Source organism: Lemur catta, chromosome 1 (assembly GCF_020740605.2).
Source record: "Lemur catta isolate mLemCat1 chromosome 1, mLemCat1.pri, whole genome shotgun sequence".
Lineage (NCBI taxonomy): Eukaryota > Metazoa > Chordata > Mammalia > Primates > Lemuridae > Lemur > Lemur catta.
In genome coordinates this window covers 211,457,805-211,477,116 of record NC_059128.1, presented here as the reverse complement: position 1 = coordinate 211,477,116, position 19,312 = coordinate 211,457,805, and the positions used below count along the sequence as shown (strand labels likewise).

The 19,312-nt window shown below is 45.5% G+C and overlaps 1 protein-coding gene across 8 annotated transcripts in view; it reads right to left on the bottom strand.

The window, feature by feature from the left end:
- ST6GAL1 (ST6 beta-galactoside alpha-2,6-sialyltransferase 1) overlaps positions 1-19,312 on the bottom strand; it is a 127,731-nt gene that overhangs the window by 69,897 nt on the left and 38,522 nt on the right. For 5 of the 8 annotated variants that reach the window (XM_045539884.1, XM_045539888.1, XM_045539891.1 and 2 more), the window contains exon 3: positions 16,416-16,529. The exons of 2 other annotated variants lie outside the window; for them this stretch is intronic. The gene's annotated coding sequence lies outside the window, so the exon portion shown is untranslated. Of the gene's footprint in view, positions 1-1,637; positions 1,851-16,415; positions 16,530-19,312 lie in introns of all 8 variants that reach the window. One more of the 8 variants, XM_045539886.1, reaches the window with a different exon arrangement.

Sequence of the window (19,312 nt, the reverse complement as noted above, 5' to 3'; positions counted from 1 at the left end):
CCCGCATAACCTCAGCTGTTTGCATACAGATGCCTGTGATAGCAGGAGCTCCTGTCTCAAAACATCCTTGTTCCTATTTTTAGCTAGGAACTGCCTCCTTATCACCTACACTCTATCTACCTCCTTCCAAGGCCAAGAAGAATGAAAAGCACACAGCTAATCCATCATGTAGGTGGCAGGGTGGGCTTTTCTACATCATGGCCGTTTCTTCCTAATTCCAAAATCAGATCTACATTATTTCTAGTTAAGCTAAACTGCAAACTCTTACTGTATAAGAAACACAATGTTCTATCTGCATGGCCCAGGAAAAGCAAATATACAAAGCTTCTTGGGTGAAGATCTGAAGTTGAGATTTCTACAGCTGACTTGTCTTTCAGACTGGTATTCAGATATTTAAAGAAGTAATCAAAAGATCACACTTTCATTTAAAAATTTTAATAACTCAAAAAAAAAATTTTAATAACCCAATGACCAGGAAGTGGGTATTTCTGAGAGAGACGGTGTGAACAATGGGAGGCAGTGAGCACCTCTGCAGAAGCGGCATCTGTGGGCCGTTCCCGCCTCCGTGCACAGAGACAGTGCAGCCGTGTAACTTACCCACTTGTAAGTTCGAAAAATCACTGAGGCAGAAAATCCCCCTCCCTTTGGAAACTACCAATGAAAAGCATTTTAAGAGTCTTAAAGGTCATATCAACCTATTGCAATGTATTCATCTGGATCCTGATTTGGATAAACAAACCGTTTTAAAAATCACACACACATATATACACATACACACACACTCATATGTATATGTACACATATGTAATAATTGAGGAGGTTTGAATATTGACTTCATATCTGATGACTATTAAGGAATAGTTCATTATTTAAATGTGATAATAGTATATTGTAGTTAAGTTGTTTTTATTTTAAAGGGTCCCTATCTTTTAAACATGCGTACTGAAATATTGGCAGGTAAAATGAAAAAATAAACAGCTGAGTTGGAAGTTAGTTAAAATAAGATCTTATTTTGTATGGATATTCATGGGCACTAAATGACAGTTAAACAAAAAATCTCCCTGCTGTAAATCACCTGTATGATACAGAGTACTTGTGTCTGTCTATACAACTCTGAACACTCATGCAAAAGTCCACTCAGTGAATCCAACACAGCGGGGTTAGACTCCAGCCCCAAAGAGAGCATTGTGTTTTCTTCTGTGTAACAGAATTATCCTCAGTTTAATACCATGTTACACTAAAAAGACAACTATTTAAATGCTGGGATCACACCCAGCACACCCTACAGAGACTGAGGGGTCCTAACTCACATCTCCCCAGCTGCGCTGGAGCTGGACTATCCGCTGACCGCTGGCTGCCAGACTGTGGGCACCACTCTAATTCCTCTGCCTCTCGCTCTCTCTCTCTCTCTCTCTCTCTCTTGATCTCCAAGCGGAGCGGAACCGATGTGGCATTCTGTGCGCTCCGATTTTGCTTCTCAGAGGTGAAGCTATGCCAGGCCGCTAGTATTTCAGTTGATATTTGGGGGTTGAAGATAATCACATCTGAACACATAGAAATGTGTGGAAGATAAGGCACATGCAGAGAGGTTCAGGTCACAACGACACTCTTTGATGGGGAAGTACAGCCATGTCCACCTGCAGGCAGCAGCGTGCGGAACAGAGCCTCGTAGTCCTCTGCCACTGTGATCACTGTCATCACCATCACCGTTACTGCAAGTATCACAGAGTGCTGTGCCACGTGCTTTCCTTTTTATTTTAAATCTTCTGAGTGACTCTGTAGGTTGATTATTTTACAGATGAGAAAGCTGGAACTCAGAGTAATCAAGTGATTTTCCAAAGGCCACATAGCTAGAAAAATGAAAGGATCAAAATTCAAATCTTGTTCCTCAAGCCTACCCTTTCTTTTCAGCATGCTGCTGCCCCTCGGTGGAAGGAAGGTCTTTAAGGGACGGTTATTTAACTAGACCCCTTTATTTTCCATTTTGACAATGATATTTTGACAACGACAGCAAAAACCCTGCTGAGCTAACTGAGAAGCAGAGAAAATCCCCAGTCTGTGATCCTGAGGGACTTCTGCAAGTTTGCATACTGGTTAGTTTCACTTCCAGCTTCTCACTGTTCCGCCTTCCCTTCCATTTTACTGACATGCTAGAGCAAGCAGGACATGAAAATGACTTTTTGGTTTAGAGTAAAAGAAGTACAGTTGACATCTTGACCAAAAACAAAGGAGATAGTTTTTTTCTTTAAATCTCAATTAAGTGGGTTGGCCACTTAATAATAATTGAGTCAGACTGGCTGTTCATGACAGCAAACTGACAAAGGATGTGTTCTGCCCAAGGGCCACCAAGCAGTGACCACAGGGACCCACAGGGAGTTTGAGCTTGGAATAAATTCCTTGATGAGCATGCTATTTCAATTCCTCATTCAAAGGGAGCCCCCACCTGAGGCTAGATGCTGAGGAGGACATGAACACTCAAGTCAGAGTCGCAGCTCCAGGTGTGAGGAGACGGGACTTACCCTCTGTCGCAGGGCCTATCTCTGGAATCCCAGGAAGAATTCGAGGGGATGGGTGTGTTGGGAGGGTGAGTAAAGGATTCACCTCACGAGTGTGGACCAGCAGTGAGAACCATCTGACCTACATAGACAGTGGACTGGGAGCACCTCATGGGCAAGGACCACATCTAATTTGCTTTTGTTTTTCAAAAAAAGTTGTCTTCCAATATTCATTGCTGATTTTTTTAGATCGTGGTCATGTAGTATGTTTGGAATTTTAAAAGATATATATGGTTGAATATTGAAACTGTTTTCGGGTACCACAACAGAGTCTGAAGGGCTCAGTCTAAAGAACTGGATTCTCATCCTCAGAACTGATTTGGCCACAAGGAGATGAGAGAGATGGGAGATGGTAAAATGGTATCCAAAAGGCCTCTCAAAGGGTTGGACCCACGATGTCCCGAAAGATTACAGGCAGGGAGCAGGAGGGAGGGCTGGGGGACAGAAGCCTACTCTGGCTTCTGTTGTGGGGACCGGGGCAGAGGCAAGCTACATGACTCAGTGAAACTCATTTCTGCCCATAAGCTCAATGCCCACCCCCACCCCCAGCAGTAAAGTTATGTGAGCAAAGGAAGCAAGGTGGATAGGGAGCACCCCAGAGGCACCAGCTTGGCTCATACCCCTGCCCAGTGTGGGATGAGGCCATCGGGTGAGGAGCCCATGCACCAAGGAAGCCAGGTCACAAGAACACACACCTTCACCAGTGAGACCTGGTGAGGCCGAGGAGGCAATCCCTTGGGTGGGAAAACTGAGAGGCCCAAATCAGGCCACCCAGGGAGGAGCCACAGGCGTCATTTGACTCAGTGTGGGAAGAACCAGTGGGTCTGACATACAGGAGAGTGCTGAACACCAGGGAAGTTAATATAAGGAGCCCAAGTATCCCTGCCCCAGTGTGAGTCAGAAGCCCCTCCCTGGGCCCCCACAGCACCCTGTGCAGACCTGACATAGCAGCCCTCTCACAGTTTCCATGTCCGTCTCCCCTGCTAGGGCATGATCTTCCAGAAAGCAGGAATTATCCTAGTATTCCCTGAAGCGCAGGCACCTAACACACTGCTAGGCCCACACTGGGTCCTAGGAAGTGACTTTTGTATGCCCTGAACACATGAATCGTGAATGAGGTACATAGAGGAGAATCACACTCCACCCAAGAGAAAATAAATAACTGGCCTGACTGAAAAGCCAAAGCACGGCCAGCCCAGGAGGGGGCAGCTAGCTGGGTACTACCTGCCTCTCCCATACGACAAACTAAAAGCTTCAAAGGAAAGGTCTTGATGGCATGAGACAAAGAAAGAACCAGTCAGTTTATTACCACCAAGCACAAAGTATAGAAACCTGGCAAGGCGATTCGTGACAATACCATGAAACTTTGCTCGGCTATTTGCAGATGCCCAGGAAGCAGAGGTGGGCAGGTGGGGAGGCTGGCAACCATGAGAGGCAGAGATGGGGAACTTGCTGGAGCCAGTATCTGAGCAAGCTGCTTCCGGATAAAGCCAGAAACTGGCTTAGATTATTTACTGAAATTTTTAAAAAGAAATTAAAAAAGTGGAATCTCGTGGGAGAGGACTGCAATGATTTGAGAGAGGACTGGAGAGGGTGAGCTGAGGGGAAGTCCCCAGCCAAGAAGGAATTCTTCACACCAGGGAGTTACCCATGGGAGGCTGAATACAGCTGTCCAGTCTAACGGCTATCTGTAATCACCACAAACATTAACACCACTGACTGAACATGAACCATGGACTTGGTGCTGTGCTGCTAGGCAGTTTGTGTGTCTCTAATTATCATCAAAGAACCTGCAAGGTAGAAAAAAGTCACCTGCATTTTATAGATAGAGATTAGAATCTTTACAAGAAGAGCCAAGCCCATTGTCTAAGGTCATACAGCTAGTACGGAGCTAGCATTCAAACCAACTCAGCTAACCCCAAAGCTGCCTATAAAACACAGAGGAAAGGTGGGCCCTACAGATAAGGGTGGCTAAGGAAGGGTTGCTGTGAACAAAGAAGAATGGACCTGCACCTCGCTGGAACAATGCTGGAGGGACATTCAGGAGGTCTTTAGGGTCCCTGAGATCTCTTAGGAGAAGACACTCAAATTCAAATACCCTGTAGTTGTGCTGCTATTTACTACTTTTCAAATAGTCAATGCTACTTGGTGGGCAGTTTGGGATACTAACTGTCTGACATGAACTAAAAATTGATAATTCTCTACACTGAAAGCATGTCAAATACAGCAAGAGTTCAATTGTTAGCTTTGCATCCAAAACTCAGGCGTTCTGAACTGCCCCCACCCCCATCGGCTTGCCAACAGTGTTACGGGGTTCCCTTGTGCATGGTGCGTGGGGCCCGAGTGCTCTCTGAGGCCTGGCATCACACCACCACAGTCAGAAAAGACCTCAGTGGACAGTCAGGCCAATCCTCTACCTGACAAACAAATTCCCCACTCAACAGTAACCAAAAATGGCCAGCCAGCAGCTACTTTACACCTGTAATAATGATAATCTCTTCTTTCAACACAGCCCATCCAAATACGGCCAAACATTGAGGACAAAAAACTTTTTATTTACTTTGGGGTGACCCTAAGCTTCCCACCTGCTGGTTCTAATTCTACTCTCTAGAGTAAAACAAACGTCTGTTATTTTTTTCATGAAACAATCCTTTAAAATTGTGATGTACTTCTAAACCTTCTCTTTTTTAAACTAAACATTCTCATTCTTTGAACTATTCTTTAGATAACATGGTATCTGGACCACTTAACCTTTCTGTTCACTGTCCTCTGGGCCTATTCTCATTGGTCCACATCATTCTTAAAAGAACTAACCTAAACACAGTTTCCAAGTGTGACCCAACTAGTATGGAACAGAGAATGACTATACCTCTACGACACAAATATTAAGAGTTTCTGTTTGATTTCAGTGGCCTCACGCTAATAATTCTCACTTAGTTGAGCTCCACTGAAACCAGGCTCACTAGTCTTCAGCCCCACCTCCCCACTGCCTTGCTTGGCCATCAGCATTCGGAGCCTGCAGGTAGGTCTTTACATTTATCCTGGTACAGTCTTTCTTCACTCAGTCCTTCTTCTAGCCTGTTAAGTGTATAGAGAACCTTGATTCTGGCATAAACGATTTCCTATCCCTCCCAGCTTTAAATCATCCATAAATGTGATTGGCAAGCCTTTTATGTATTCATCTAAAAATCATGGGTTAGAGTTGAGGAAAAGCAGTATTCCCATGACCAACACAAATTAGCAACTTTAATGACAGTTACAGAAGCACTACATGTAAGCCAACTGGGCCATCATCCAGTCCACATTTTCCATCTTGTCTATGAGAATATAAATCCTCAGGTTTTGAGAATACAAAGATGTTCACTGTCTAAGAGTTCTAAGTTAATTACCATCACAACCAATTTCACTATGTTTTTATATCACACAAAAATGCTTGGACATTGAAAGGATATTTGGGATGGTCCTTAACATATAAGCTAAGGGGCCACATGGAAATTTCACTGTACAGGCACACAAAGAGGAACTAAAACTGAGGTACAAGGCGCTGGGCATGACTGCCAATCGAGAAAGATGTTAAGACATTATGGATTGAGAAAAGCTACAGTGCTTTTGAATATGAGCCCCAAATTAAAAGTGTCAGGGCGTGGTAAGTCTATGTCTCACATCCCAGAGTGAGGAGAAGCAACAGGGATATATTTATTTAATGATAATTAATAATTCCCTTAAGTATCATAGTTATCACTTGTTGAGTACTACCACGTGCAATATATAGTTTACATAGGGCATCTCATTTATTGCCTGATACTGATGGTTGGTAATTTTATCTTTTGAAAATTTAAATTATATTTCTCTCCCCTTAGGTTTCTCTCTTTCTTCATAAGACCTTGAAGACCTCCAACAGCATTTCAGCAAAAAAAATTTGGAAGTCTCTCAGGGCCTTGGTAATTCACTCAACCACCCAACCACCTTTTCGATAAATAAATATTTCTCAAATTCTCAGGAGAATAAGACATCGTGCTGGATGTTGGGAAATGTGACTGACTTCAAACAACCACATTTCTTAGACTCATTCTTCTTTGGCCATGGCTCAAATTTTATCTCCCCAGGGCTTGTGCTGTCCTCTCTCCCCACAGTTAGCTGTGTGACCTTGGGTAGGTTACTTCAAACACCGACATAATGCCCTTTACCTGACAGGGATGGTCACAAGGTGCACATGTGCCTAGCAGAGTTCCAGGGACACAGGATACTTAATAAATGTTAAGGGTTTTTTCTTTCTTTCACTCTTTCCTATGCAGCTGCCAATCCATCTATTTTCAGGGATGGCAAGAATAAAATAGAAGTTGAATCCTTGTGCTTTCTCCCAGGACATCTTATGAACGTTATGCCATTTGCCACCATCAGGGAAATAAGCCTGTGTTCTCTGCATACCACTTTTTTGAACAGTTAAAAAAGAAAATGTTCTGAATATGTTTAGCAAGTCATGGCGTCTTTGTTTTTTTCCTTTGCTAACACTATTCTTTTTATAAAATCCAAAGGAAATGACCTTAGATCATTTAAATCCAGCTTCCAGAGTGGCAGCTCGACTTGCCATGAGGTGGAGCTGATTCAGCACCAGGCTCTGACTGCGAGTCCACTGGCTTTTCCACCACCCTTGGCCAACTCTCTCGCTTCCTTTGCTCCCCCAGACTTACCACCATGTTCCCTACGCAACCTTTACGTAACATTCAGTCTAATCACCCAAGTGAGTTATTTTAAGATTTACCTCTTAAAGACATAAACACTGTGCAGTACAGAGGAAACTAAAACATAAGCACACCTAGCGGCTCACAGCACAAAGGAGCATGTTGTGAAGGAGAGAAAGATGCCACCAGCTAATGGCTAGGGGGTTGAAAAGCAATCCCCCTACATCAGACATTCTTGTTATTTTGTTGTTGGGGGTGGTATAGCGAATTGTCCTTAAATCCTACAGTATTTAATAATATATTCAACAAATATTTATTGTGGATCCACTATGTGCCAGGCACCATGGTAGGGGTTTGGACAGAATAGCAATTCTTTGGCATGGAGCAGATATAACCTGCACGATGTTTCATGAGCCAGTCTGGATGTGATCAGCTTACTGTGTCATTTCCCCATCCCCACTCACCCACTCACACCCCAAAAATTATTTTTTTACAGCTAAAAAAAAATCCTCAAACAAACCACTTCCTCAAACAGCAACCTAATCTCTCCTTCCTCATGGCAAGGCCTCTTGAGTTGTTTACTCTTCCTCACTTTCCACTTGTTCCTCAAATAATTGAGCTCAGCCCACACCATTCCACTGAAAGTGCCTTTCTAATTGCAAAATCTTCCAATACTGCAGTACCCTCAATACTTTAGTCAGGCCTCTCTGGGTCTCCTTCAGACACCCTCCCTCTAGTGCCCTACAGACTCCTCCCCATTTCCCTGCCCCCTCCCCCTCTCAACCTCTTCTGGTGACCACTTCCTGCCTGCCCTGAAATACCCACATCCCCGGGGGGCAAGCTTTAGGGGTGGGCTCCCCTCACTACTATGTGCCTCTTGCATGCAGAAGATTCCTGCATCCACGTGGCCAGCCCCCTCTGGCCTTCCTGCCAGACTTCAGACCACATCCTTTAAAAAAATTTTAAAGTGGAGACCTGTACAGAGACTATGTAGTCTATACTTACTTTTTTAAAAAATGTATTAACCACTTGGTAAGTGCTAAGCATAATTCTTGGTACTTAGGATACAACAGTGAATAAACCAGATGAAGATCAGCAATCTCTTTAGAGAGTTTTACACTGTAGCAGAGGAAGACAGAAAAAACTATCAATGTAACAAATAGGGAAATTATTTAGTATCATAAAAGATGCCAAGTTCTCTGGGAAACCAAGTAGAGCAGAGTACCAGAAGGGGGTATCAGAAGTGCTGGATTGAAGCAGGTTTTCATTTTCAAAGGTTATCATCAGATGAGTCCTCTTTGAAAAGGGGATTTTTTTCTTTTTTTTTAGAGATAGGGTCTCACTCTGTCACCCAGGCTGGACTGCAGTGGCACGATCATAGCTCACTGCAGCCTCAAACTCCTGGGCTCAAGTGATCCTCCTACCTCAGGTTCCTGTATAACTGGGACTACAGGCAGGTAGGAGCCGCTGTACCTAGCTGAAAAGGGGACATTAGTGCAAAGAGTTGAAGGTGGTGAAGGAGTGAGCCCCGCAATACCTGGGGAAGAGCATTTAAGGCAAAGCCTCCAAGCAGAGTGCAGTGGTGGGCACTGGCTGGAAGGGAGCAAGGGGGAGAGTCCAAGGAGAGGGGGTCAGACAGAAACAGAGACAGAGGAGTGGGGGAAGAGGAGGAAACCAGGCCAGACCTTTGGAGTCATGGAAGAACTCTTGGCTTTTACTGAATAAAATGGGAGCTGCAGCAGAGGAACAACCCGATCTGACTTAATGTTGCCAGGATTGCTCAGGCTGCCATCCGGGGACACGAATAGGGGACGACGATGGTAGCAGGGAGACAGCAACACTCCCAGGAAGAGATGCTCATGGCTCAGACCAGGTGGTTGCAGCAGAGGTGGTAAAACGTGGGTATATTTTAGAGGTGCTTTGAAAATCACACCTGATGTTTTAGATGTGAGTGTGTGAGAGAGAAGAGTCAAGGATGATTCCAAGTCTTGGGGCCCAAACAACTCAAAGGATGGTGCTGCTTCCAGTGGAAAAGGAAAAGACGAGGGAAGAGCAGATCTGGAGGGCAGGGAGGCAGAGAAGATCTGGAGTTCAGTTTTGGGTACCCTAAATTTGAGATTAGACTGTCAAAGAGTGTGAAGTAGGAAGACTAATGGGAAAGTCTAGAGGGCTGGAGAAAGGTGCAGCTGGAGGCACAAATTTAGCAGTTATCAGCATGAGAGCCCTTTGGGGCTATTCTTGGTCAGCTGGCAGTTTGTCTTTACCCAGCCACACGGGTGTTTACGCTGGAGCAAGGATTCCTGGGTTTAAACCTAACTCTACCACTTCCCAGCTGCATGATCTTAGGCTAGTTAACTGCTCTGAGTATCTGTTTCCTCACCTGTAAAGCAGAGAAAATAATGGTACCTACCTCTTAGGGTTATTATAAAAAATACTGAGGCAATTTATGTTAATTACCTTACACATAATAATAAGCACTCAATATGTGTTAGTAATTATAATCCCCTCCCTTATTCTCTACCTCTTACTACCTTGTGAAGTTTGGTATCTTCAACTTTTCCTTCCTCCTCATCCCATATTCAATTCATCCCTCACCCTGAGTGCTCCTGGACCAATCTGTCCATGCCAGTACCTCACTACCTTTCAAACAAGCCTGTAAATGGTTTTGAATCAAAATTAAATAGGTCACAAACTTCTACTCTTTCTACTCTCAAAATATCTCTTAAATCTGTCTCTCTTTTTTTTCTCATTTTTCATCTGAGTTCCCAATAAATTTTACTTAAATGTCAATAACAATTCTAATCAAATCAAAATATCATTTTAGTGATGAAATATCATATCTGTCTTCCCTTAAAACTGTTAGAACTTCAACCACCAAGTGATAATTAGCTCCATATCCCTAGCACCTTTATGTCCAGTGCTCAGACCTTGGTAAGTATTCAGTAAACATCTGTTCAATGAGTGACTTATTACCTTCTAGACACTGTGTGAAATTAAAATACAACCATCACTACCTCCACATAACCTACAGTTCCCGCCCTCAACAGGTTTTGAGAGACAGACTTAGCATACCTGAGCCAGAAAACAAATCAGCCAAATAAAGGTAATTAGATCACTATAATAAAATAACAAATTATATACAAATGTTCCTCAACTTAGGATGCCATTCCATCCAGATAAGCCCATCCTAAGTTCAACTAGGATGGGTTTATGTGGACATAACCCCATTGCCAATCAAGGAGCTTACTTAATGTGTATCACTTTTGCATCTTTGTAAAGTCAAAAAATCATGAGTTGTACCATCATAAGCCAAGGACCATCTATAATAGTGACAATAGTTATACAAGGAGGTTAGAAATGAAGACAGGGACTGTTATTGGAATGGCTGGCTATAGTCAGAGGCCTCCAAGAAGGAAAGGATATGTGAGCAGGGCTTTTGAACAGAAACATGGTCAGGGAGACACAGAAGACAGAAGTGGCAGTGATTGAGAGGTCTCAGCCTGAGTGGGAAGCCAAGGAATGCTGGAAGAAAAGGTAGCAAATAGGCAATTAAAAAGGGAACTGGAGTGGAGGACCTTTCATCTGAACATGAGAACAAGAATAATGTAAACCAAAAAGCAAGATCTGTTCACAGCTACAGAAAATAAAGTTTGAGTTGGAAAAAGCCCTCAAGTTCCTTTGCCACTCTTGCAGAATTTTTGTTTTTCTAACACATGAGATCAATATACTAGAAGACGCCATCTTCTTCTGTTTGGCAGACAGAGATGAGGGGGAACTCAGATGTTCTCCTTGTCCAAGTTAATACACACAGGAACACTTTGGTCCCAAGCCCAAGGTTGATTAAATGACATACAGCTCATGTTCCTTCCTCTCACTTCATCTGCCCAGCTGTCATCATTCCTCAAAGGCCGTCAAACTTCTGGCCCTCCACATCCTTGCCACGGAGCCCCAGTAGTTTGCAGATACACATTCCCCAGCAGTCTGCCATGATCCTCAGCATCAAGGGAGCCTCTCTGAGAGTCACAAGTAAGCAGCAATGTATTTCCACTGCAATCACCAGGAAAGGACTTGAGGAAGGTCACGATTATCCACATTTACAAAGGTTAGGGATGACTTCAAATGTAAAAGTAGGAATGCGGCATCCCTTTGATGCAATCTGTACATGGTTTGCTCTGTATCTCCAATCATGGGTCTTAGGAACGGAAGCATCTGAAAGCAGACTTCCAGTGGATTCCTTCCATTTTAAGCATCGTCTTATAGCGTGCTCTTAGTCTATAAGAAAGTGTTTGCTGAGTTTTGTCATCAAGGCTGAGGTTAGAAACAGAAGGTCAATAGGCCAGAGTAGGGTAAAGCCTTTCTCCAGGCTCTGATGAGACAATAGTCCCTGACTATTTTCTGTAATTTATATGCCTGCAAGATGGACCTTGAGAACTCAGAAACAAAGACAAGACTTGGGATGCCAATAAGAGACAGAAAGTTATCTGTCAACCCTCAGTCCCCGAGGAAAGTGAAGTGCTTTAGTGTGCTGGTGGCATAATGGGAAGTCTAAAGGCTCAGAAGCTAAAAGGAGACTTTGGTGCAGGTTACCCAGGGCACAAGGCAGGGAGTGATGGCCCTGAAATACCTGCTCCCTTCTGCCTCTGCCATCCCTCCGTTAAAGCAAATAAGAAGGAGGATATTAGCCTAAGGTTGTCTCCATAGCCAGAGCTCCTACTTATGCAAACCAAAACCCAATTTAATGTAAACAATAATATGAAAATAGAGACTTACCAGTCAGAAACCACCAACTAACCTCTAGCTAGGGTCTTTCCACTCTGATGAATCAAATATATCTTCTTAGTCCTCCTTCCACATTCAGCCTATAAAAGTTCACTGTCCATGCTGCTGCAGCAAAGCTTTCTGAACTGCTTCTGGTTCTGAGTGCCACCGGATTCCGGAATGGTTCTTTGCTCAAATAAACTCTGTTACATTTATTTTGTCTAAAGTTTTTCTTTTAACACCTTCTTCCTTCTTCCCTCCCAGAGTTGGGATCCTTCTTTACCTTGCATAGCTGCTCCACTCCACCTCTTCTAGAACATTAACACACCCAAGGCCCTCCTCAGTGCACAAATGCCCACTGCAGCACACTGTACACAGCAGACACCAGCTGCGCACCGGGTCCCTGAAGAACAGCCCAACCTTCACACCCAGCATATGATGGCACTGATTGAACACAAGTGACAAGGACCTTTGAAGTCAGCTCATTCCATTTGCTGAGTTTAGAGTTTTAGAGTGTAGATCCAGTGATCCAGAATCTACTTCCTCTTGACTTTTGTCTTTAGGATCTAGTTCTAGGACTAATGAGATTTTATAAAATAAATATCCTTTCACAATAAGATATGCTTTCAATCCATTTGTATTATAATACTAACAGCTAACATTTATTGAGAGCCGACCATGAGCCACACCTTATAGGCAGGGAGGCACATTATAATGTTTGTTAAACTTAACAGATCCTAATACATCCGCTGCTCCCCAGGCTCCACCCTAGCTGGGTTAAATCAGAATCTGAGGCAAGGCCTGGGAATTGTTCTTTTCACAAGAGCCCTAGCTGGTTCTCAGGACCAGGAAAATTGTAGACTGACAGTATAGTGGTTAAGGTGTGACATACTTGGGTCCATGACCTGATTCCATCATTTATTTGTTATATGACCTCCAGGCAACTTACTTAACCTCTCTGAACCTCAGTTATACAGCTGGGAGTTCAGAATGATGACAGCATCTCCCTATAGGGTATTCAGAGGAATAAATGAGATATTGGTCATAAACCACTTAGAATAATGCCTGGCACGGAGTAAACTCCCGCCAGTACCATCATCATCATCACTGATCTGAATGACCCTATGAAAAATAATATCCCTATTATTTTTGCTCAGTGGTATACAATTAGCAATATAAGTGCCCGAGACCAGGATTTAAACTCAGACCTGACCATCTCCACAGCACTAAGTGCCTACATAGCGACAAAGGAAGAAGGAATGAAATGGGCAGGAGGCTCAGGGGCATAGAATGATCCATATATACAGGTCCTGGCTACAAATTCATGCTTGAATCCAGCTCATGTTGTATCCTCAGGAGCAGCCATTAGGCAAGAGCTCTAGCCAGGAAGACATCCTCAAGCACCATGGTAAGGAAGGAAAGTTTGTGTTGGACTTTCTCCTGCCTCTGCTTCTACTCCTCTTCCACACAATTCCCCCTTCCACCACCACCCTTTTGAGGCCATACAGAATCCCACTCTCCAGGTCTGCAGCCAGCCCTGCCCAATGAGCCCCTCTCCCGGGAGGCAGGCCAGGCACAGAGTTTGGAGGCTGGCCTGGGGAACACGGATGGCCTCTGCTTCACCCTCCAATTATAAGGCCTCCCGTTGTGACTTCACGCCTCTGGGACCCTCTCTCAATGAGTCCTAAGGCTCATCTAGGCACAGAGCCTGGCTCACTGGTCAGTTAATCAATAGTTCCAGGCTTCAGCCTATCACCTCTCCTTTCTCTGAATTTCCCTGACATGTTTCAGTTAAAGTGGTGCCACCTGTGACTCATACTTTAGTACAGGTTTATTAATGAGCCCTCATTCATTTCTTCACACAAATATCCCCCAAGGACAGGTGACAAATAGGGCCCAGCTCCTGCTACTGAGGCCTTCGGGGAAGAGAAAGATCATAAACTAGTGAATGGAACACCCTGTAAGGCACTAAGAACTAAGGGCTGCGGTGGTGCCAATTCTACTAGAGAAAGTCAGAAAAGATAAATTTCATCCTGGGTCTTGAAGGATGAATAGGAGTTTACCGAGCAGAGCAAGGCATACCCAGCAAAGAGAACAGCAGTGGACAGGCTCAGTCATGAGTGGCCTACAGGGCTGAGAAGAAGCAGTGAGGTGAGGCAGGGGATGCAGCTGCAGTGGTGGAAAGTGAGCTTCAGTAGGAGATCGGCACCAGACACAAGTGTTTCTAGTTTCAATTTATCCTGCAAACAACTGGGACTGGTGGAGGTTTTCTAAGCAAGCAAGTGACATTATTAGATTGTTTCTTCTAAACTCCGTGGTGAGCTCCTGGTGCTAAAAAGGAGCTTTGGTGGGGCATAAAGAGGTGAAGAGGGGCCATTTCAGCTGATAGAGGACAAGGTGCCAGAAACTATCCTTCCTCACCATCCATCCACCCCACTAAACCCTGGCCCAGCTGACATTGAACTCCGGTCAAGTGCCCACTGGAATACCATGCTCCAGAAATGTTCACAGAAAGATGGGGAGAGACAAAAATGAGAGACAGAGGGACTGGGACCGACTGCAGGGATAAACTGCAGGTGAGTCAGAGAGATGTGATTCTGTGTCTAATGGCTCACACTGCCCTGAAGGGAGCGTGAGCTTCCAGCCGGAGAGACCTAGGTGTGAATCCCACCTCCCCTTGACTACCTGCAAGCATGACCTAAAGTAAAGTAATTCACTTAACCTGAGGCTGTTTTCTCATCCACCCACCTCAAAGGCTTGTTCTGAAGATTAAAACTAATTTATTCCAAGTGGTGAAGGTAGTATCCACTCTAAGAAATGATGGCTCTCTAAATATTACTAAACTGATTATTAATGTCTTCATTTTTATCTTACAGGGTAGGAGCCTTCAGACTAAAAGATCTTCAAAATTAGCGGGCCCCACTGAGGCTCGGCTGGAATCAGGCCCCCTGAGACGCTGGCTGGGCTGAGACTCCGAGCAGTCCCTTCCAAGTTGCTTTCTGCCCTCCTTGGCTGTTTGCAGTTTCTGCAGGATCACATTTCCCACCTGACCCAGTGGGCCCTGGAGAGCAGTTGGCCTTGTAGCTCGGGGCTTTTCAGAGGTCTCACATGACAACCTGGCAGGGTGCAGCTGTTCCCAGGCATTAATAATACAGGCCTTTTTCCGCAAACTCTGGCAAACAGTCTAAAATGACAAGTGAAAACATTGAGTCCAAATTCTCACTGGGGCTTAGGGCAGAAGAGGAGGCCAAAATAACTTGCCTTTATCAGGGCTGAATCGTGGAACTGAATCAGGCTTCTGCTGAGGGTGGTGGCTGAAGGAAGCGTTGGTGATAAAAGCAAGGAAATGTGGGGGAAACGGGCAGGGAGAAAGGAACAGCCACATTCCTTACAGAATAAACCTTCTTGCCTGTGTAGTCTCACAGAGGAAGGCTTCGGAGACCCAGCAGCAGAGAGAGAGGAAGCCGTGGGACCTGTTGTTTGAGTAGCGAGCTGGGCCATGGATTCCATCTCAGCAATAGCCAAAAATCACAGCAGCCACCACACCCACCCAGAGACATCTAGGACAGGAGACCTTAGGAAGAACAGGCCCCTCTCCCTCACAATCAGGAGGTGAGTGGGGTCCATCTCAGCAGAATCTCTGTCTCTTTGATCATACTGTATCAGCACCTGAAACAGTGCCTGGCATTAAAGCACTCAGTAACTATGAACAACCAAAGGAATGTGTATGGGGGAGGGGTGCGGGGGGGGGGGGGGTGGAGAACATGGGCTTTGTATCCCAGCAGCACCATTTAGTAACTATGCAAATACAAGCAAGCCATTTGGTCTGAGCCTCTCTTTCCTCATCAGGGAAATGGGATAATGACACACACTTCAAAAGGTTTTCTGAGAATTAAATAAAATGATATATGTAAAGGCCCCTAAAACAATGCTTGGCAGTTGCAGGCACTCAATAAATGGCCTCTCAGAATTATAACTCTATTCTTCCATCTGCAGATATAAATCAGACCTTGACAGTCAACTCTCTACTTCCAATTCTTACGGAGGGAGGGAGACTAGGGGGAAGTGAAGAAAAAGAGTGTGAAACAACTAAAGGGGATAAATCAAAGGAAAGCAAAGGAAGACCTATGAGATCACACCACCCTGTGTGGCCTGGGGCAAGTGAAGTACTTCTCTGGGTCTCAGAATTCTTTACAGTAGGATGTAGAGTTCCTGGAACACGGTTAGGAACTCCAGCGAGTCCCTGGAGAGCCTGCGGGGCTGTCTTGGGGTGGGAAGGAAGGAGACCGGTGGGCCCTCATGGAGCTTTAGGCAGCTTCCTATGGGAGGCTTTTCCTCTGAAGAAACAGTTCGAAACTGGCCTCACCCCTGTCCCAGCCCTGAGTCCCCCAGCCTTCCTTCTGCGCCCAGCCTCACTCACCTCTGCAGGGTTTGGCACTGCCAGCCATCCTCTCTGGAAATCCTCCACTGCCTCCTCTGGCGCTGCCTTCCATGGGTACAGTGTTCTGCTTCTTTCTGGCTCCTCTCCTTCCTCCTGGGCAAGAGGAGTGGGACAAGGACAGAAGAGTGGATGGGAGAATATAAAGCACGCCAGGCAAGAGGAGAACAGGATGTGGGGAGCTGCTGAGTTTGGCTGTGGACAGGCAGATTTTTGGGGCTTTGTTGAAGTGCCTCAGGCAGATGGACAGGGCAGGTACAGACCAAGAGAAGAGCCACTCCCCTCCCTGCCATCTTCTCTCCCATCCACTTCTTCTTTCCCTGCCCCACCACCCCTGCCGAAGTTGGGTCCATATCACCGAATATTAGGACCCTCACGACAGCCTCCTAACCTATCCCCTGCCCCTCTTTAGAGACTTAAATAGCATCTTCCATGTTTACTCCGTTAAGTCCAAATTCCCCAGTCTAGCACACAAGACCGCACACCCACCCCACTCCCCAGCCACCAAGCCACACCCCAGACGTTGTTTGTCTCTTTAGTCCGTTTTGCTCCTAGTCCAGCTGTGGGCTCCAGCAGGTGCTCAGTAAATACTAATTGAATTAATGAACGAGATCCTCCTGCTGGGAGCATGAAACTAATTCCATAAAATTACAAATAATTCTCTTGCCTTTTGCATGTAAAGATAACCCAACCAATGACAGAAATGTTCTACAACTGGATTGCAGTGACAGCTACACAACTCAGTAAATTTACTAAAAAAATCACCGTGTTGTACATTTAACGTGGGTTGATTTCATGGAATATAAATTGTACCTCAACAAAGTTGTTTTAAAAAATCTGTATGGTGATCAAAACCACCATGGTGGCTCCCTGTGTTCAGCTGAGAAATGAACTGACTGAGTCACGAGCACACTCAAAAACAAACAACAGAGAAGATGACCCAGGCCCGGAAGGCGCAGGTTCTGAGTTTATCTCAGTCCCTGGGGATTCAGCAGCAGCTGGGAATGGGTGGATGTGGGTAACCTCCCAGAACAGTCTGAGTTGTTGGAGTGGACAGGAGAGCCCTGGGGTGGCCAGGCATCAGGTCAGACTGTAGTTAGGACACAGCGTAAAGTGAACTGATCCTACTGAATGTTCCATATTGGCCTCATCAGGGGCTCAAAGCTAAGGCGTCAGACCCCAGGTCAGAATCGCTTTCCTGAGGAAGTGTTTACTGGCCTCCCAGACTGTGGTTCACTCACATGGCACCACAGTGCTTCCTGCATAGCAATCCACCAATTCATGACTTCACATTTGATTGTGTTGTTATTTAATTGACATTTTTCTCACTCTTTAGACCACATGCTACATGAGGTCCAAGACCATGGTTCATGTGTTCACAGTGCCTAGCACAGACCCAAGCACATAGTAAGTGCTCATTTAAAAAAGTTCAGTGAGTGAGTGGACACTCTTCACTGACTGAACGGGCCCCAGGCACTACACCCTGTTTTCTGTCAGTGCATCACCACCCTGCAGCTGCGTGTTCATGCTGAGGGCCCCCAGGAGAGGAGAAGAAACAGAGTAAGGAGAGGCAACCAAGGCTTCTGAGGGCACTTCACTATGCCCCCTCCAATTTTGCCCTCACAACAGTACACAAACTAGGTATTATTACTGCCCTGTCTACAGGTAAGGAAACTGAGGCTCTGCATCTGGGAGCCAGATGTATCAGGCTAGAAATATCTTTTCCAGGCTCTTTTCCAGCCATCCCTGCTGGGCAAGGGTGGGAGAGGGTGGACGGGAGTCCCTACAGCGCACAGTCAAGGTTACTGCTGCACAGGCAGGTGGCTGAAAATCTGAAAGCCAGTGCAGTCATGTGCTGTCCCCCAAGGTCAGGGACCCTGCGTCATCCCCCTCCAACATCTTCCCCCAGGGTGTGTGAGCCAGCCCTGCACAGCAGGCTCGGAACAGAAGAGTTTCTGCACAATGGTAACTCAGAGCCTGAGCCCCACTAACACCTAGGCAGCCCACGCCTAGTGCAGGTCTCCCAGGAACCCGCCATCCCCCCAGAAACACATGGCCTTCCCTCTGCTCTATTCCCCGTCTCAACAGCCCTGACTGCCCCTGCCCCAGAGAAAGCTCATGGCACGTCCTCCTCTCCCACCCACATGCTCCTAAGGGGGGACCCTGAGGCCCTTCAGGTTCACACAGCAAGGTGTACGCCATGTGAAGTTCACTGGTACAGGCAGTGTCCAGTTAGTGACAGGTAAGACAGCACAGTGACTACGAGGACAGACTTGGGTGTCATACGACCTAGGTTCAAATTCCAACTCACTGGCTAAGAGACCTCTTTGCACCTGTTTGCTCATTTATAAAATGAAGATACAAATAGTACCTAACTCTTAGGGTTGTCATGAGGATTAAATGAGTTAATATATATAAAACACTTAGTGCGTGCTATATAAAATGTGCAATATAATTGTTAGCTGCTATTGTCTTTTTCCCCAGTGCATTGAAATTACCTCTCTATCTATAAATGGAAGGAGTAGAAGACGCTGAGCTTGAGGAGAGCCTGAGGACATGGCAGCTGCCCTTGGCACTGTCAGACCTCCAAACACTGAGAAACAGTCATCCTGGGCCAACTCCAGAGTTTTCTTCTCTCGGCTGCCAGTAAGTACAGATATTGGCACACTGGCCCCAGGGAGGGACAGGGTGGAGAGCACAGTGAAACATCAGCACTTGCAGGTTGTTTGCTTATCTGTGAGAAAAACCTATCCTGTCTGGAAAGATACACAGCTCTATAAAATATCACTTTCCTGGGGCTACCAGGACAATGAAGAAGGATCTCCTGTAACTGGTGACCTGGGTTGAAGGACAAGGAAGTCATCCCTCTGGGGCAGCTC